General features: G+C 42.9%; 1 long non-coding RNA gene across 2 annotated transcripts in view; it reads left to right on the top strand.

Annotated features, from left to right (window-relative positions):
• Positions 1-4,499: 4,499 nt before the first annotated feature.
• Positions 4,500-21,589, top strand: part of LOC139530332 (uncharacterized) — a 33,629-nt gene continuing 16,539 nt past the window's right edge. The window contains exons 1-3 of one of the 2 annotated variants that reach the window (XR_011666008.1): positions 4,500-4,693; positions 13,163-13,346; positions 19,142-19,249. This is a non-coding gene — a long non-coding RNA (uncharacterized lncRNA). Of the gene's footprint in view, positions 4,694-7,356; positions 7,796-13,162; positions 13,347-19,141; positions 19,250-21,589 lie in introns of those variants that run through there. The other variant, XR_011666007.1, reaches the window with a different exon arrangement.

Raw genomic sequence — 21,589 nt, forward strand, 5'->3', positions numbered from 1 at the left:
GGGAAATGTAAACCACCCAACATTTACCCCCTTTCTCTCCCCTTCACCCCTTACCAACCATTTCGCCCCTCTCCCCTTGCCAGCTGAATTCATTTGATACTTTTTTTGAAAGTCAGTCTTTCTCAGGGATATGCCTACCTAATGACGCAATGACGTCAATGCAGGTCAATAGCACACTGGTGAAGCGGACTGGCGGGCTGAGTCTACCGTGTGGCTGTGGCTGCGTGTGAACTAATTTAGTTGTCTCCCAATACCCGGGAACGAGTAAATCCGTTAGTTTGCCCATGGTATAGCCATTATAAGAAAGATTGCCTATTGATAGGCTATCATTCCCTTCACACTAAACTTCGTTCTTTGACTCAATTGCTGTGAGAGCTGGTTGGACCTGGTCGTCAAACACTGTGAATGGAGCGGGAGATAAGTCGACCTGCATCACAATATCACATGTTGCACGGATCATTCATACTTCCCTGCTCCCTAGTCATTCACATTTATCGCGGTGCGCATCGCATAGCCTATGATGATGATTGAAATTACCCCGATTTTTGGCGGGCTTCTTTCATCAGTTGGTTTTCGCGCTTAACTCGGTGTTCCCGCCCGCGCTCTGTTCCTGAATAAGAACAACACCAAATATGTTCGCCCCAGATAGAGAACTGAAACGAGGCGCACGGCGTGACCCCCTTTCGCCGTCCTGCTCTGGGCTCCGACCTAGAACTCTTTCCCTTTCTTTGTCTCAAAAAGCATCTCATTCAGACGAAGCCCTTTGTAGACTACTCGAGCACAACCAGACAAGACTTCTCACACAGGTAAGCGCTTTCTTTTGTACCGGAGGGAATCGTGACTACCCCAGAGGTGCGGAAAGTTGTCTCTTTTAACCCTGGCAATCAGGGTAGCCTACCACACGCAGTTATGATGAGTCTTTAGTTCAGCATAACCTTGCAGCATGCTGTTTTATGTAGCCTTTGCACTGATATCCTACATGAACAGATGTTTTAGCCTAGGCTACATAGCCTTATATCTGAGGCATCTGAACACATGCATGTGCAAAAACGTTATTGTTATCGTTTAGGCGATGATAACTAACACTGTGGCTATATGGACAGTGGATATGTTGTTCAGAGTTCTGCACTTTGGGAGAGCTCCGCAATAAACACTGTGAGTCGTAGACAGTGCGGGCTGAGCTAATGCGTAGGCGTATTCACGTGTCGGTGTTCCTCCGCTTAGCCCGCTACTCTGCTGGGATGCCTAGTAACAGAGAGCATGGCACATCGCCTATAGCTGTCCATGGCAGCTCCGCACACGGCGCATAATAGACAAAGCTGTAAAGTTGATTCAGGGGCTAAGAGGTATGCACTTTTTGTAGGCTACGCTACTACACTTTGATAATACGTTCAGGGGGTAGTTGCGTCAGTGAGCACTTGTTGTATATCCCGCTGATGCAAGGCATCCGAATTGCATAGACGGAGTTATTTGACCGTTTAGCTCACCTTAGTAGTTGCGTAGGTCGGTCACAGATTATTTTGTTGACCCCCTTTGCCTTGTAGCGTGTGAAAAAAAGTATTCGAGCAATTATTTAGCTAGACTGTATGCGTGTCCTAAAGGCAAATGAAAAGGATCTATAAGTCTTGTTATGCTGACAAAGAAACAACTAACTTGCAACTGGTCAATATAGGCTATAGGTCTACTCGCTTATATGGACACGCATGAGATAATGAGGAAGACATACGCAGTAAACTATATGGTGCAGGAGCTCCGTTCAACGCAAAGCCTTTGCGCCGCTTAACTTCTCAGACCCATGGTCAGCGTCACCTTGTTGCTAATAACCACGGTCGAGCAGTACGTTACTGCTCCCCGCTTAACTTTTCAGAACCACGGACAGCGCCACTGTGCCGCCATTCTCACATCGGTTTTGACAAAGTGCTTTGTTTGCGCCGTTTGACCTTTTCAGGGCAACGGACAGCGCCACCTTGCACATATCGCCGCGGGCCACGAAGTGCTACCCCTATTAGCTTTTCAGCACCATGGACAGCGTCACCGTGCTAAGGGAGGTGAATTGAAATAGCTTTTAAAACCCATATAGGAACACAAACTGAAAAGTTGAACAACTTGTTAACTAGGCGTCACGTGGCTCCAACTGAAATGAACATTGAGTGTAGATAACTTCAGGAAGATGGCATATGAAATGTCTGGGATAACAATTTTCAACATAGGGCGTTTCCAAGATTTGAAGAAGAATAGCTAGAATAGCTCAACACAAAAAAGTGTGAGCTTACGCTATTTTAGGCAAACGTTTGGCTATACACCTGGGCTGGTGCACTAATAAGATCCTGTAAAAATAGATTTCTATGCAGTATACATCATTCAAAGAGTACAGTTCCTTAAGGGAGGAGCTAGCCTGCATAAATTGTTTTCTTTCTTCAGGGCTTTGTACCATAACTTTGGTGTCAATTGTGTGAGGAGTAGGGGTGGGAGACTGTATTCTTACAGCTGTCTCAGGTAAGAAAAATGCCTGTCTGTGTGTGTGTGTGTGTGCTGTGGTCCGTCGTCAGCTGGTTGGTTTGGATAACCAACAAGCAGGACACGTCACGCTGTGTGTTTGGAGGGAGGTGCCCCCACCATGCATTGTCTGGCATTTGGCGGGTGGCCGGGTCGGGCAGCGCTCAGAGTCAGGGAAACACTGGTTCTTCAAAAACAAATTCTCCAGCTGACATTTTCATTAAACCGAGAGAAAGGTCCATTGAAACTAGCAGAAGTCCATTCTCCAGAGGGGGGATTGGAAGGAGAGGTCTCGGGCTGAGTGTGGCGACATCGTGCGGCGAACTCAGTGCGCTTCACTGATAGACCCGCTCATTGATATTTGTTGCTGGTTCACTGATTGAAAGATTGCAGCTGCAGCAAAGACGGCTGAAAGACAGAGAGATGGAGGGATGGAAGAGATGAGGGAAGTGGGAAGGGGGGAAACTTCAAACAACATTACAGATGGCAATAGAGTACTGTTCAACAGTTTAGAGAACAAAGGAGAACTGTAAGAGTCATTTATTAGTTAGGAATTGCATTTCTATAGCTATCCAAAAGCCCCATCTCACCTCACCCCTCGCCCTTAGTGTCAGGGGCTGTCCTAACTTGCACTCCACAGCGGGGTGAAACCTGCAGCAGCAAGTGGACATACAGTATTGGCTTGTATTATAATAATAATATGTTATAATGATACAAGCCAATACGCGATATAAATAGCATCTACCGCTGCGACAGGCGCAACCCTTTTTTTCATCTGAGATGACTTTTCGAGGATAACCGCCAATCTCTGGGCAGACACACACACACACATAAACACACACACACACACACACACACACACACACACACACACACTGGTCTCGTGACTTTCCACGCGGGATGCTGGCAGGACGTCAGGATGAACCCGGGAGAGGAGAGTAAGGGAAGGAATTATAGGGGATGTAGATTGTAGAGAGAGGTGGTGGTGGTGGTGGGGTTGTGTAAGGATACGAGAGAGACTATTTAGAGCGAGAGTGACTATTTATGTCTAGGGTGTGTGTATAGGTTGTATCCGTCGTATTGGTGTGCTTGTGGTTGCGCTGACGATGCAGTGGGTGAGCGAGTCTGGCGCGTGGGTACGGGCAGCGGCGAACAGAGGAGCCAGTTCACGTAGAGATCGCATTGTTATTCTCACTAGCTCGGCTAGAATGTTTGCCTAGAAAATACACGGATGGGACCAAGCCTCAAGACTACAGTTCATACCAATCCAGTAGACGAGAAAAGCGCATGAGAAACAGTGGAGGGGGAGATGGAGAGAAGGAGATTCCAGAATTGTTCATTCATACCAAGGAGCTATATGAGACGCATAGGCTGTTTCCCCTACCATTTTATTCTCCAAACCAAAAGCAGCGTCTTTAATCGGGCGCTGTAGGCCATATCTGTAAAGTGGGGAGAATCTTAACGTGACGTCAATGCCTAGTAACTGACGCAGCCCCTCACAAAAAAAATACGGCTTTTATTCTCTCTGGTCAGCAAGCTTTTAATTATTCGTTTATTTTGTTGTACAATTTTCTGAAGCAAAAACCACTGGGATAACGTGGGGTTATCCCTATTATGTGAAGGGACCTATTCCATTTCGTATGTAGGCTATTTTGTGAATTGCAAACCAACCAACAGCTGCGTAGTGAATTCTTCAGCGAAAGTTGCATGGAGACACACACGAGCGAGAAGGATTCGAAGAGCTGAGCGAGAGCACGGCGCAGTCAAATGTCGATAATAATAATATATGAAAAGAAGGAGTGAGAGGGATATTAGTGGAGTAAAGTACTGTGCTTTGAGATACGGGGAGGGGGCTCTTGTGCAGAGTTGGAGAGGCAAAATAATGTACATTACATGCACTACACGTAACGTCCCTGAGCGATGCCTTTGTGAGTGTTTTTCCCCCTTACTGCCACCTAAAAATAGCAGCAGGGTTTGATCGTGCGCCAGAAATAGACGGAGGGTATCACTTGTATAAAAAGGAAGGCGACCCTGAGAAAACTTGGACGTGCCATGATTTAGGCTATATTAACCATGGACTGAATATTTGTTCATATCCAATTTCATTTGCCTCTGTTTCTGTAAAACATGTTCATGTATGAATTCTAAATGCATTTGATTTCTCTTTCCCTCGTTTCAGCAAGTGGTCCCTGCTACGGTAAGTGATACTTTGCACGTGCACTGTTTTTTAATTCACTGTAGTTTCTCTGTGTCATTTTTGCATGTTCCGGTGCGTGTCTACTGTCGTGTCTTGTCGTGCTTCCCATCACATTTAGCTCACAGTGTAGTAACAGAAAAATGCCATTATTCTTGGTCTTGACTTGGACACATCGGCATGTTTTTGTAGTTTTTGACAACATTCAAATTAAACCATGCACCTTTCTCTAAAGAAAGGGAATCACCGCAATGGTAAATAAGTGAAAACTCCTTTGTCTGTTGGCGCTGTTGAGTCTCTTTTCACATCTCATTCCTCCCGCAAAAACCATACGCTTGCAAGGGAAAACCCTTCTCTAATGAGCACTAAATGGGCACTAATTTGTCTTTATTTAAAAAAACATTTTTTAAAGAGGAGGCATAAAGACAGGAATGGAGAAGGAGGAGGAAGAAGGGGGGGGGGGTTGAAGAGGAAGAAAACAAGCACCTAGGAAAGGGGGAGCAGTGTCCCGAAACGTTGCACGTACTTGGGGGAAACCCGGTAGCTGTCCAACAGTAATGGTGCTGAAAATACATCGAGTGGCACTGGGGAGCGTTCCGCGATTCACCAAACCATAGGCAAGTGCGTTTAGAGAGAAAACCAATGTTATTTCAACGAACGATAGCCTGAAAACGTTTGCTCTTTCACGGAGCGTTATCGGAGGCGGAGTCCTTTACCTCAGGGGTAATACCTGAAACTACCGATTTCCCGCCTGCGTCGTTTGAACAGTTTTACCAGATGATGTACAGGCACAGACAGGGAGGCTATAGGCAGATAGACTTGGATTACCCTTCTGCCCACGCCATCCATTTATATCGTCAGTGTATTTGGCTATACCGTATGCTATGATCGATTGTATTTATTTCAATGTAAAACCATCATCTGCAGCATCCCCAGTCATTTTGTTACTTTGCATAAGCAATGTGAAAGTTTTCATACGGCTTAATTAACTACTGCTGGCAAAACCGCCAGTCACCATACGCGTTTCATTGCTGCTTTTCGGATATGCTGCTTTTGAATCGGATATGGATGACTTCATGACAAGTACAATCTCGTTGGGAAGAGATGGGAGGCAGCGCTATTCTCTGCGTGTACAAAACATTAGGAACACCTTCCTAATATTGAGTGGCACCCCCTTTTGACCTCAGAACATCCTAAATTCGTCGGGGCATGGACTCTACAAGGTGGCGAATGCGTTCCACAGGGATGCTGGCCCATGTTGACTAAATTGTTTCCCACAGTTGTGTCATGTTGGCTGGATGTCCTTTGGGTGGTTGACCATTCTTGATACACATGGGAAACTGTTCAGCGTGAAAAACCCAGCGGAGTTGCAATTCTTGACACACTCAAATCAGTGCGCCTGGTACCTACTACCATATTCCTTTCAAAGGCACTTGAATATTTTGTCTTGCCAATTAACCTTTTGAATGGCACACATACACAATCCATGTCTCAGTTGTCTCAAGGCTTAAAAATCATTCTTTAACCTGTCTCCTCCCCTTCATCTACACGGCTTGAAGTGGATTTAACAAGTGACATCAATAAGGGATCATAGCTTTCACCTGGATTCACCTGGTCAGACTGTCATGGAAAGAGCAGGTGTTCCTAATGCTTTGTACACTCAGTGTACTTAGTACGATTCCAGTGGTTGTGGGCCATTGACCATCCCGTCTAATTTCTCTCCAGAGTAACTTTGCGTTGTACTGTAGATGTGGTAGAGAAAGCAAGGAGCGGGGGTCTATATTGATGGTTCCACAACAAGATATTGGGCTGACAAATTTGCAAGGAATCACCCATCCAATTAAGATAGTGTCATCCCTCTGAGCACAGACACCAGTTCAACGTCTAGTTTTGATTTACATTTGGTTGTTGTCAACTAACGTGAATTCAACATCAAATCAACAAACAATTTCATCATGACATTGGATTTAGGTTCAAAGTTGGGCGAAAAAAAGACGAAATGCCCTTACATTGACGATTTATTGAAAATCCAATTAGTTTTCCACGTTAATTAAACGTCATCACATAGATTGTCTGGGTTGAAATGACGTGGAAACAACGTTGATTCAACCAGTTTTTCCCCAGTGGGATGTCGAGGCAATCAGTGCCAACTTAGTGATAATGTATAAAATAAAGTAAGCGACGACTCGCATGTCAAAATGTCGAATCGAATTCAAACAACGCTTGTATCTGCCTGCAGTTTCGTTCACGCCACACAAGAATCATGCTCACTCACTCATAGCTACAGTCCTCGCACGACTTTTGTCCACAAGCCTATATATAGCATTCTTTTCGCCGCGGGAGAAGAGTTGCAGTACACGACATCCACGTTGTCATGAAAAATAAATCTTCAATGGCTGGCTCGTGTTGTGATAGAGTGTGGAACCATTCACCTGCTATATTACCTCCACCTTTCAAAAACCTCCGCCTTTTAGCCTTCCTTTTTGCCAAACGAAGCACCAGATAGGGCCAGATCTCCTTCCTTCAATAATTAAATGCCGGGCCGTGTAATTTCAGTGGAAACAACACGGATTCTTGAGTCGTGACTGCTAAAGTGAGTAATGCGCGCGTTGGCTGCGTCAGGAGAGGCAGTCACTGTGCAGTGCAGACTGAAGGAGGGGGGGGGGGGGGGGGGGGTCGTGACTGACTGTAGAGACGGTCGCAAATGAAAAGACCACCCAATAAAAATCCACAACAGGGCGACAAAATGGGGATTGGGAAACGTTTTTTTGATACATTTGCATTGCTGTCCCCCTGAATACGACTTCGTTCCTTTACCTTGTTTTACTGATCCGGGCACCAACTTGAATACAGGGAGAAGAGTTACAGGGATAGTGGAGTGGAAGGAGGAGACGGAGGGAAAGAGGAGGGGGGGGGGATTGGTTTGGGATAAAAACGAGACACATATTGAGGAGGGAGGATCCAGATATAGATCGTGAACCCGACCTCCTACTCGGTACAGTAACTTGTCTAGTTCCAAGGGGGGACTAGGTATACCGGGACTCTTGTGGTATGTCTCTCTCCAAATTGATGGGGTCTAAAAACACTGAATAAATAACCTCAAGGGTAAGTAGACTTCTACTATTCTGTAACTTTCCCGATTCATCTTAATTAATGAAGTTTATTAAAGACTGTTTCACTATTGGTGTGTGCAGAGTTTGATAATTGGGCTGGGTGACTATTGTTGTCATTGACTTGTTATCACTAACATTCTAGTGTTTTGTTCCGACTACTGCTAATGCTACTATGTGGGTGCCTTTTATTGTCGTTCTGGATTGCATCTATTACAATATATTGCGCTGTATTTCGGAATCTTTGACATGTGGTACTTTGACAACAAGTGTGTTTCGAGACCCCCGTGTCGTCACTACCAGTGGTATACTCCAGTGAACTCTCGCTGGTCATGCAATAGAATCGCTTCAGATGCTTGTCATGTTGTTGTTATCGCGGGGAGGAGGCACCGCGCTTTCCCACGATTGGTTTACATGCGTTCAGGGGGCCGTATTCATATTAGCGTTTCAAAATGGTTCATGTCTAGCCTATATACAGTTGTATTGACATGACAGGTTGTAATGCAGTAAGGATTTAACTAGCGAACCTGTTGTCGTTTATTTTTTCGTCATTTTAAAGTCAATAAAATTCATTGTGATCCGATATGTGTATCTCCCACATGCATAGCCAAGCTGCAATACATGCACAACTCGAGAATCAATCAATCGATATAATAAATCCACCCAAATGTTCTGTGTACATAACTCTATTCGCTCGCATTTATCAAGTCACTTTCGCCAGCTAGAACACAATTTGGTTTCCCTTTTCTTTTCTTTTTTTCAAAAAGGGGGGCCCCTATATGAGCAAGACACCGATTGGTCGATGACGGCTTTTCGTTTGCTCCAATAAGGTCCCTCGCTGCTCTATATTTATTGCTAGCAGATTACTGCTTGCTCCCGCCTTACCCAGACCGCTCGAGCGGCTAGAGCGAGCTAGTTCTCCAGGAGACTTCACGAACGAGGGGAATATATTTTTTTATATATGTATACATATCTATAGAATCATAATAACAACTAAAACAGTGCTGCTTCCGATGCTCGGAGCCTAAATGACCACATTGGTTTAAACATTTGCGCATTTAGACCAAATTATATTCGAAAGAGGGAGTGAGTAGGAAGAACTTCGAGGGGAGGTGGGGGAGAAATTCAACTACCGAGAAGCAATGCGATTTAGGACCACGGACAGCGGTAGAAGGCAGTAGCGTTGGCATTCGTATGTAGCTTCGCTTGGAAACCCTATTTCTCCCCTCGTAGTGTGTGATTGAGTTGGAGACACACAATTGCCTCGGGTTGCCGATGGCTGAATGGACCCAATCCGGGATTGGCGATGGAAGCGGTCTTTCTTGATGTCACTTTCTTAAACCTCATGGACTCTCGACAGGACGTAGAGGCAGAAGCCGATCAGTCCTTCGCGAATCTTTTTGCGGTCTGGGCTTGCTGTACATAACTAACAAGCTGGGAAGCCCTTACCCCAAAAAGCATTTGCGGAGGGCGCATTCGCCGAGTCACATCGCAAGACGTCTTGCAAGCACGCTTCGTGGATTCCAAAAAATCTATTTTTCCTCTTGCTTTTTCACATGATAATTTTTTCTACAATTATTATTCATATTATTTTCATACTTATTTTTATTCTGATTTTACTATTGATATAATTGTTAAGTGCTAATTGTAATTTATTTTGTATGTGTTTGTATCGTTAGGCTTAGGTCCCATTTCTAAACTTTGGTATGCCTCCCAACCCGGGGATACTTAAAAGATTTCTCAGCTCCAGAGTTTCCAAAAATGTTTTGGACTCAACTTGGAGTAATGTGATGCCAATCAGTCCATATAGCGCCCCACCCCCCAAATCCACAAGATCGGTGCATAGTCCCCTCAGCATTACACAGAACGCCCTGCTGATGAATACATCTGGGACCCAAATGGTACCCTATTCACTATATAGTGTACTATTGTTGCATTATATAGGTAATAGGATACCATTTGAGACGCAGAATAAGTCTAAACAAAGGGACACCCTCGGAATGAACAAGTTGCACGTGGGGAAACAGAGTGATTCCATTCAGATACGGTGGGAGGATAGAAGGGGAGAATGAGGAGGAGGAGGGGTGTGGGAACTTGGACCTCTCTGCCCTGCGTGCACTTGGGAAATACAACATTTATTTAAATGTTCCAATCTCCAAATACTTAAGTGTAGGGGGAATTGAACACACACACACGCACACACACTTCAATATATGAGACATGACCATGCAGCGAGAGCGTGTGAATGTGTGTGAGAGAGAACGAGCCATGCTGTGTGTGCGGCCGTTCTCTAAGACAAGCAGAGGCTGAAATGCTTTATTCAGCCTGCTGTCTCTTTCTCTCTCTTCCTATTTCTTTCTCTCTCTTCCTTTCTCTTCCTCTCTCTCTCTCTCGCACACGTTTTTCTCCCTAATGTTATGATATAGCCTATTCACCCTCGAGCATCGCCCACCATTACCACTTTCATCAAACTTAAAGCATAGAGCACGTCTTTCTATATTTGGCCCATGTAAGAGAGAGAACAAAGTTGATTGGAAACATCAATTTGATCAGTTGTCGAACTCCGACATATTCCTCGAGTTTGTTTCCAAAAGCAGGGAGTGTCGTTCGTGTCCATCACGCTTGTGCACATAAGTAAAACCATGAAAATAGAACTCCCAGTTTTTGACTTCTTGTCCAGTTCGATAGAATAAAATAGTGCAGTGATGACACAATTAGATTTACCCCCGAAAAGCAAAGTTAAAAAGCAGAGCTATACCGGTAGCTTAATTATACTACGTTGCCCTATACTACAGTCAGTAAACAATGGGACTGTGAAGCATTTTGTATTCTTCTGGCTATGAACTTCAGCACTTTTTACTTGAAGTGATACAATGACTATAAAGATGAAGTATCAGCTATGATTTGAGGGAATTTCTATCCATAAAGGCTGAACCGTTTAGAAATTACAGCACTTTTTGTAATAGTCCCCCCATTTCAGGGGACCAAAAGTATTTGGACAAATTCACTTAGGCCTACATGTGTATTAAAGAATTCAAAAGTTTCGTATTTGGTCCAATATTTCTAGCACGCAATGATTACATCAAGCTTGTTACTCTACCTATTTGTAGGATGCATTTGCAGTTTTTTTGGTGTTTCAGATTATTTTGTGCCCAATAGAAATGAATGGTAAATAATGTATTGTGTCATTTTGCAGTCATTTTCATTATAAATAAGAATAGAATATGTTTGTGAACACTATGATGCTACTATGATTACGGATAGTTCCGAATGAATAAAAGTGACTGCAAAATGACACAATACATTATTTACCATTCATTTCTATTAGGCACAAAATAATCTGAAACACAACCAAAACAAACAGCCAATGCATCTAACAAGTGTGTAGAGTCACACGCTTGGTGTAGTTATTGCGTGCTATGAATAAGGGACCAAATACTTAACTTTTTACTACTTTAATACACATATAAGTGAATTTGTCCCAATACTTTTGGTGCCCTAAAATGGGGGGCTATGAAAAAAAGTAATATAATTTCTAAACTGTTCACCCAATATGGATAAAAAAATACCTTCAAATTAAAGCTGACAGTCTACACTGTTTGATTTCAAATACAAACTTTTGGAGTATAGAGCCAAAATAAGAAAACATGCTTCACTGTCCCAATAATTACGGAGAGAACTGTATATTGTCTCTGAGTTTAGGGTATACCCGGCCATTAGCATCAGTGCAACCGTTTCAGGGGCATTTACATGAATGTTGGAATAGTATTTGCTTCTTTAATTCAAAATATTTGGCTACTAATCCCTACAGTCAGGTGTCTGCTATAGCATTGCAATCCTGGGCATAACTGGTCACTTACGGTGACCGCTGGCGTAAATGTTGGTCACGTGGACATAGTTGCTATTCAAAGTGAGAAAAATCAATCATCAAAAGAATAAATCAAATATAAACAAACGATTAAAACCACGATGAGGGCCCTGTTATAGGCTGCCCATAGAAATATAACGTATCAATGATTTTGCCAGGAAACTAAATATATATGTGTGTGTGTGTGTGTGTGTGTGTTTTATTGTCCCATACACGATTGTAAAGTGACTGTGGTAAAAATAGTGCGTGCAGTTCGCTTAGGCTAATGAACTCATGGCGGTCTACTTCTCCTCTCGAGGTGAATGACATATATCCTTGGCTTTATCATTATTGACAAGCATCTCTGACCTATAGCGACATACATACAAACTCAGCTGAAGTTTAGAGTGTAACTTTACAATATATAAGATGTGGGATTCCCACCCTGTGATTATCTCTGGAGGTCAAAGGTTGTTTTACTATGACAAAAGAAACACATTTGCTAGGTCAATAAATGCGGGTTAACTCAAAATAATGATAAAGACAGCAGTATTGTGTCGTGTAGGGGAGTCCCTACCTGCATAACTTTTAAGCACCATGGACAGTGTCATTTCGCTGCAATGGTCGCACAGTGCACTCCACTTTAGGACCATGGACAGCGTCATATTTTCACCAATCTGACCACGGTCTTGCGTCCCTTCAACTTTTCAGCACCACGGACAGCGTCACGGGCCTTTGTTATTGATCAGCCCGATTTCAGTGGCGTCACACTTTGTTACTCTGCAGCTCAAGTTTGTCAAGTCTCTAAATAATCATCATAAATTAGGATTCATGTCACCTTTTGGCACTCAGGGTTTTTTGTCAGATCGTGAAAATGAGGAGACGGCTGACAATTCACGAATGCTGTAAAAACCCTCAACACCCCGTGACTAAAGAGTACCAAGTAGTCATATACCTATAGTAGAAAGTAGCACACAATGGTTAACACTTGACAGTGGAGACAAAACCACTGTTTTGCATGGTATTGTATGGGTGCTGTAACGTGCATTTCCGATAAGTATAGCCCACCTATTGCGTGTTTTTGTATTTGGACACAACTGCATGCAATAAATGCCAATTCCATAGCCCAAATATAGATGTGTTGTTTTGTAGTTTATTTTGCGTGGTGCAGTATGGATGGACAAAGCCTAGGCCTAACAATGCATACTTGTATTCTCTAACAATTGTTAAAAAGTGTCTCGGAAGAGATTCGAACTAGATGTGGGCAAACAACAAGGCTACGTTTACATGTTTTAAAACCTTTCGAGTCAGTCATTTGAATGAGTGTGATTTGAGGATGTTTCAGTGGGCATCGTTGACGAAGGGCCTTCATTCCCGCGCCGCGTCTTTTCGAAGACTCTGTATTTGTGCGCACGGGATGTCCCTCTTCCACCCAATTATGTTGTACACTTTTAATGGCAATGCTCTATCAATCTTATAGAAATAATGATACCTCTGTCTTTTTGTTTTCTGCAGGTGAGGGAAGACGTAGGCACGATAACTTGACCGTGAAGGGCTCGAGCGCCATGTGACATCCAGGCCAGAAATGTCGACTCAATTGGGATTTCATCATCTCCGTTGAGAAAGGGAGCCGGCCTATCACCCGTGGACCACTAAAATCAGCACCTCTTGGTCCTTCCTCTCTCGTGTTCAGCGCAAGGTAATTGTTAACCCGAGAGTGTTAATAGAGGCAACTGGAAAGATGACGTCAAACAAAAATCGCTTCCCTTTGAAATTGCTTTTTTTTTGGTTGGGCATTTTCACCGCTGCGCACGTGAGCAGAAGTTGACCGCCCATTAATTTGGCATCAAGATGGCCAATCATTGCAGTCCTTTGTTAGAAACATACTTTATAGATTTAACAGACGTCAATGCAGCAAAGACAATTGTTTTTGTTGAGGTTTGACCTCTTCCAGTGCATGTGTGAGGGGTAGGCAATATGTGCCTAATTTTACTGGTCTGTAGGCATGTGTAGGCCTATTTATGGTTCCCATATAGGCCTGTCTGACCCTACTTTTTTTTTTTAATTGTGTTTTGGTGGGTAATGTGTGTAAGTACTGTGTTCTAAATCATGGGGAAAAAACAAAAAAAAACTTGTATTCTATATATCTCTCTGTCTACCACACAACGTTTATGGGCCGATTGTGTTACATTTTATGCAGTTAGTGAATATCACCGAAAATGAGAATGACATTTATTGAGTAATGAGAAGGAGGGCCAATGAGGGATGCATGAGAGGTGCAGGGTGAAGTTGCTCCGAGACACTGGTTTTGGGTCAGTTTTGCATTTCCCTCACATGCCCTAGATCTTTACCTCGGGGAAACTTCAGTCTCGTAATGATATCTTGGCCCTATACACTTGATTGACATGTATGAACACTGTATTTTTGAAGAGTTTGCTTTGCGATGTTTTTAAGTGTGTTTCTCTGACGGCTTGCACGATTCCATAGCAGTGTAGTATGTCTGAACACAAAGATAACGTGAAGGGGAGGAGAGGTGTAGCTATGGGCATTGTTAAAGAATAGCTAGTCTATAGTGGAGCAACAGTTGCACCAAAATGATAGTTGTGGGTTGGCTCCCAAATACCACCCTATTCCCTATTACATTTGACCAGGGCCCATAGGGCTCTATGGGGAATAATGCACCATTTGGGATACACAATTTGATAACTGGTTATGATCATAAATCCAGTTTGAAATCTGGTCAAAATGTTGGTCAATCAAGCACTTCTAGAGTCAGACTTATTGACCTGCACGGAGGACTAAATTCAATAGAATACAGTGTAGTTCACCAAATACAGTGCACACGTAGTTATGTGTAAAGGTGTGGAAAATGGTGACCATGCAACTCCCATCTTTGTTCAGAGCGTGACAAGCAGAACTCTTCAATGTTCAGACTTCTTTGGGGAATTCGCTTCATTTTGAACACTTGTCTCCAGATGTTTCCCAGAAAGCAAAACTGTTGTTATGACGTCTTTTATGGTCAGATTCTATGCTGGTTGTAAAATAATTCTGTAAGTGTATTTCTAGCAACCAGAAAAATACGTATTTTTCTGCTTGTATTCTGATTATCTGACTAGATATCAACCAACATATGAAGTCTTTCCCATGAAGCCTTGATTTTGTCATGAAAAGTCTTTACCTGTTTGTAACAGAGACCTGTTTGTCGTAATCTGGTTATATAACGTCTTCTCAACCAAACCAGTTTACAACAAGAAAACAACGTTATCAAGACGTCATGTGTCAAATTATGCCCACTGGGTTTGTTAATTTATGACTACTAAAGTTTAAGTCTCAAAGACTGTGAGTTCGGGGTAAAACCTCTGGGCTCGGCTTATCAAGGTGTGTCCCTCAAAATCTACCGGTTAATAGTGAGATTTGTTTGACTAGTACAGTATTTGTCGTTCAGGATGCATTTTCCTATTGTCTCTGTGAGAGATATGTGAAGTTAGGAAGCAGTATGTGTGGGTTTAGGAAGCAGTCAGGTTAAACAATGCCTTCTTGAGCTTCCTGTTATTACGAAAAGCATGAACCTTTCAAGGATATTTAGAACTATATTGTTGCACTTTCATCTAGGACATAAAGGACCTCTTTCTATATTCAATACAACTGTATAGGTCACAACATCTAGAAATACCTGTTTTTGTCTACCAGATGCCTGATTTGTTAGCCAAAAGGGGTGAGGCGACTGTCTAGCCATCTAAACAGAGATAAGAATGGGGACTTCTCCTCTTGAATGGAAGAACGTCATCACTCAGTTCTGTCGTGACTCGTATCATTACAAAGCTTTTTTTTTCTTTTTTCCCCTCATTCCAAATGTCTTTGTCTATTTTTAGGGGAAACGTGTTCTGTTCACATGAACATAAGGTATGCATACATACATGTAGGTGCGCACGCACGCACGCACGCACAGACACACAGACACACAGACACACACAATGTAGCTGGGCTTTATACACAAAGAACTACACAGCCTCTGTGCTGTGGGCCACACAGATATTTAGTAGAGTCAAAGGCTTTAGGTCCTATTATTTTCTATGTGGTTGTAATTATTGTAGTTTAATACCAGTCTCATTAATGAGAAGAACTCAACCCTTGTAAGATGATAGTCACTTGTGTCCATTTATTTGTAAAGGATGTTGTATTGTGTGTGTGTGTGTAGGGGAGGTGTTCAGAGGCCTATTAATGTCTAGCAAGTGAATGCCTTTTTTCAGGAGATGGTTACATATTGCAAACTTGTGAAGCCAGTCAGCGTTTGAATGGAATGGACCACGTTTGGACAGGAGAGAACAGTGGGGATTCCTCTTAACACATGATGGAGACTTGTTAACTTCTCAGTTAAGCTATAGTTAAAGTTCCCTTGAATACAGAGGAGCACAGTGGGTTAGAGACTGGACAGGAGGTTATTCTACCTCTGAACAGCTACAATCAACAGGTAGTAACAAGACAACATTTTCCTCAAACTAGTTTACTTTCGTAGCCGCAGGACACTGAATGGACATCCATCTACTCATTGATTGTGATTTGGCCAAGGCTTCAAGACGTGATTTTTTTTTTTATGTCCAGATTAGTTAATAACCCATCTCGGTTGACTTGAGTGGTGTTGAACCTCAAATAGTTCCTCACTTCTTCTTTAGGCGTTTCTGGATTTATTTCTAGAGATTCTCTCAGTGGGGAGTGGCTGCACCTGAGACAGTCGGTGTCCGTCGTCATGTGGTGCTGAACTTTGGGATGCCGATTCCGTCGCTGTCCGCTCGAGCGGTGCTGAATCTTTAATATCCCATGTTGGCGTGTCATTTTTGTTGTTGTTGTTGCCATCAGACCTTTTACTTATGCGACTAAGTCACATCAGACCTTGGCCCTATAGACATGCTGAACTTTTAATGATATACGTACTATGACTGGTGATGAGGGCTATCTTCTAGTCAGAACTTTATGCTCCTTTCCATGTCTGGCTTATGCTGAGCTGAGGCAATGGCCTCTCTTTTTTGCAAACTGTTCCTCTTTATGGTCGTGTGTAGGGGTCGTTCACATTCACTGTTAACGTTCATATTCATGTGCATGTTCACACGCTGTTCACTCAGGATTATAGCTAGTGTCATGACGATGTTCATTGTACTGTGGGTGTGTACATTGACACAGTAATGAACCAACACTATTCTGTCATGAGCCTGGTGTTATATCTTACAGGCAGAATTAGAGCTGGCCACAACTTGTTTGTCTTTGTCTTTCTCTGACTCCTCACCCTCTCTTCTCTTACTGTTTTCTCTCACTTTTCTCTACTTTCCCTTCCTCTCTTTTTTGTCTGTCATTTTCTCTCTCTCTCTCTCTCTCTCTCTCTCTCTCTCTCTCTCTCTCTCTCTCTCTCTCTCTCTCTCTCTCTCTCTCTCTCTCTCTCTCTCTCTCTCTCTCTCTCTCTCTCTCTCTCTCTCTCTCTCTCTCTTTCTCTCTCTCTCTCTCTCTCTCTCTCTCTCTCTCTCTCTCTCTCTCTCGCCGTTTCTTTCTCCCTCGTTCTCTCTCTCTCAATCTCTTTCTGTCTCTCGCTCTTTCTTTTTCAAGTTCATCAGTCGTATGTAGTCGTGGCCAAAAGTTTTGAGAATGACACAAATATTAATTTTCACAAAGTCTGCTGCCTCAGTTTGTATGATGGCAATTTGCATATACTCCAGAATGTTATGAAGAGTGATCAGATGAATTGCAATTCATTGCAAATGAACTGAATCCCCCCAAAACATTTCCACTGCATTTCAGCCCTGCCACAAAAGGACCAGCTGACATCATGTCAGTTATTCTCTCGTTAAAACAGGTGTGAGTGTTGATGTGGACAAGGCTGGAGATCACTCTGTCATGCTGGTTGAGTTCGAATAACTGACTGGAAGCTTCAAAAGGAGGGTGGTGCTTGGAATCTTTGTTCTTCCTCTGTCAACCATAGTTACCTGCAAGGAAACACGTGCCGTCATCATTGCTTTGGACAAAAAGGGCTTCACAGGCAAGGATATTACTGCCAGTAAGATTGCACCTAAATCAACCATTTATCGGATCATCAAGAACTTCAAGGAGAGGCTTCAGGGCACCCAAGAAAGTCCAGCAAGCGCCAGGACCGTCTCCTAAAGTTGATTGAGCTGCGGGATCGGGGCACCACCAGTACAGAGGTTGCTCAGGAATGGCAGCAGGCATGTGTGAGTGCATCTGCACGCACAGTGAGGCGAAGACTTTTGGAGGATGACCTGGTGTCAAGAAGGGCAGCAAAGAAGCCACTTCTCTCCAGGAAAAACATCAGGGACAGACTGATATTCTGTAAAAGGTACAGGGATTGGACTTCTGAGGACTGGGGTAAAGTCATTTTCTCTGATGAATCCCCTTTCCGATTGTTTGGGGCATCCGGAAAAAAGTCCTGTGTCATGCCAACAGTAAAGCATCCTGTGACCATTCATGTGTGGGGTTGCTTCTCAGCCAAGGGAGTGGGCTCACTCACAATTTTGCCTAGGAACACAGCCATGAATAAAGAATGGTACCAACACATCCTCCGAGAGCAACTTCTCCCAACCATCCAGGAACAGTTTGGTGACAAACAATGCCTTTTCCAGCATGGAAACCCCACAAATTCTGACAAACTCCAAGCATTGATTATGCAAGAATGGGCTGTCATCAGTCAGGATGTGGCCCAGAAGTTAATTGACAGCATGCCAGGGCGGATTGCAGAGGTCTTGAAAAAGAAGGGTCAACACTGCAAATATTCTCTTTGCATCAACTTCATGTAATTGTCAATAAAAGCCTTTGACACTTATGAAATGCTTCCGTATTCCATAGTAACATCGGACGAAAATATCTAAAGACACTGAAGCAGCAAACTTTGTGGAAATTCAAAATTTGTGTCATTCTCAAAACTTTTGGCCACGACTGTACGGGCTACACATGGTGTACACCGTCCAACGGAATGCTTACATGCAGGTTCATTTTCAACAATGCAACAATAATAATAAATAATAAAAGATAAGAATACTAACATAAAGTAAATGGCTCAGTAGAATAGAATAAACATTTTAGCGTAAGTATAATGCAGGAAGACACAATTTGTAGTCCAATATTTACACATGTATCAGGGAAGGGGGGATTGAGGGGCAAGTGTTTAAATTGTGCAGTATTAGCAATAGTAGATAAGAGTCTTGTAGCAGCAGTTGTGATGTTTGTGTGTTTAGCAAGAATGTGTGTGTGTGTGGGCGTGAGTGAATGAGTGAGTGTGTGTTAAGGTGAGGAGAACCAGAGCAGGTGGTCAGTCCAGTTCAAGTGTTCAGCAGTCTGATGGCTTGTAGGTAGAAACTGTCTCTGAGCCTGCTGGTATTCTGTCTTCTTTTCTCCCCCTCTCTCCCCCTTTCTTTCTCCTTCTCATTCTGTCTCCCATTCTCTCTTTATTTTTCACACTTTCCACCTCTGTCTCTTTTTCTTTCCTATGGTCAGGGCCTTCCTGACTGTGTGACAGAGGGAGTCCTGAGTGACGCCATGAATGACGCTACGATGCCTTACTGCCCCCCCCCCCCCACCTCTTCCCGGCTGCTTCTGAGTAAGGTATGATCACTATAGCCGCACACACATTTCAAAGACTTACAAAAAGTCCCAAATAGATGAAGCACTTTTCCTCAAATGTTGCTGTTCTGAAACGGACAAATAGGAGGGATGTATTTTGCAGAAGGAGCGTTATTTGTACTGTTCCATACCTTGGAACTTAATGTGTCTTAGATGATTCCCCAGTGTAGGTTCCAATCATTTTGCAATGCAACTGTGCTCGCTGCTATCAATGAAAAGATTCCACCCAAAAAAAGATCCCTGTTTCTAGTACTCTTACAATGCAGCACGGCGGCTCGGACTATTACTGTTACACTTGCGGTGTTGGCGAAGCTACTGTGAAAATATAGTTTACCAAGCTACCGTTTACTTCACACTGACAGAAGTTTTAAGAAAAAATATATTTTACTCAACTAAAGTTTCTTTGGAAAAATAGTTCACGACATCCAAACTGCTTGATCATATTTGATCATATTTGATCAAATGATCATATTTGAATCTGAAAGGTCATAGAGTACAAATTGCAAGGACAGATCACTTTGAGGTCATACGTTAACAGTGTGCCTATTAAACACAAAAACTATGTTTCAAGGGAGAATTGGGAAGGTCTGATGCTGAAAAAGAAAGGAAATTCTTGCCTACTTCAGTCCTATTTTCTTTTCTTTTTGCATAAAAAGTAGTGTGTAGTTCCAGTAGTTCGCTACACTGCTACGTGGCAAAAAAGTTATTAACTACTGTAAACAATACCAAAAGTTGAATTTAGTTAATAAACTACCACCAAGCTACTGCAAAATGCAGTTAAATTAGTAGTTCACTACTCCTCCACACTGTACACTTGTCACCTGGTTGAGTGAGTGTGAAAGGACTCAATCATGATCCACTTCCTGTGTGTGCCCAGCCTATACTGAACCTGTGTTCATTTGGCACCAAAGGGAAGACAATAGACTGAAAGATGGGAGGGACTACCTGAGGTGTATTAATTAGTCCTACACCGTAGCAAAACGTTTTGCAACGGAAACATTTTTTGCAATAAAAATAAACATTTTCAACTTAGGTTCCATTTGGCTCCTTGTGAATACACCCTTGGATTGTTCCAAATAGCAAAAGCTCATTTTTGTTTTCTGTCGCAGACAGTTAGGAGCTAAAAGGAATACTTCACGTCGTTTCACATTATCCATGCATATGCTAGGGTGGTTGATAGTTGGTTTAGTGGAAAGTGAGTTCTAGGTCAAACTAAAACACGGGGCACTTTTCTGTACCAGGCTGGCAGCTGCCATACACCCGGCCTTCCCCTCCATCTCTTCCTTTCTCTCTCACGCTCCCTCCCATCTCTGACGGAAGGAGAGGTGCCCGTCGTTGTAAGGCGGTGGTGGAAAATGGGGCAGGCTGAGGGATGACTCAGCCTACTGGAGGGGGAAGGGCGGTACTTTGGGGGGGGGGGGGGGGGGGGGGTTTGGGGTTAACTCTAACCCTCTATGGAGCCTCTGACATAGATGGATCTGACACACACACACACACACACACGTGGACACAGAAGTGAACGTCTTGACTTTCACACACACACGCAGGCTCAGAAACATACATATGCCGTGCATACGCACATTCATTTGTAAGTTCTCAGTTATGACGACGCCCCTCATGTTCGCACACGATGACTCACTCTATCACTCACACACTTTCTCTCTCTTGGACACACACACACACACACACACACACACACACACACACACACACACACACACACACACTATGAGGTTCAAAACAGAACGTATTTATCCATTCTGATTTGAGTATAGTTTAAGTATTCATTGCTGCAGAAATACATTTTTAGCAAAACAAATGACTAAATTATATCTAATCTATCGAGTAATATTTCTGAAAAGACGACTGTCTTTAAGAGAGTGCTTAATTGAAAGAATTACATTGTTCTGTCACCTTTTTGGGGGGGAAATTTCACTTCAACATAAACAATGTTAGTTATGAATTTGACCAGTGCAACAGAAGATATTGCCCAAATACTTTGAAAGTATGTTGATTTATACTCTTGGTGTGTATTTTCTTTCGAGTTTGGAATATTATATTTTCATTTTCCAAAACAGAAAGAAAAATACTCATGCCAATTGACTTACTTTTATTACACAAAGGGTTTTGTTGTATTAAAATACAGTTATGTAGCCTCAGTTGAGAATTAATATGTACCACGTCACAGTAAATTGAGACGACAACATTTGTATGATATGGACTCGTTCAAATCACAAGAAAATGAGCAACTAGCTCTTTCTTGTGCTCTTATAAGGAAATATGTCATAATAAAAAGCGACGTGAAAATAAACACTTATTTAT

This window comes from Salvelinus alpinus, chromosome 9 (assembly GCF_045679555.1).
Source record: "Salvelinus alpinus chromosome 9, SLU_Salpinus.1, whole genome shotgun sequence".
Lineage (NCBI taxonomy): Eukaryota > Metazoa > Chordata > Actinopteri > Salmoniformes > Salmonidae > Salvelinus > Salvelinus alpinus.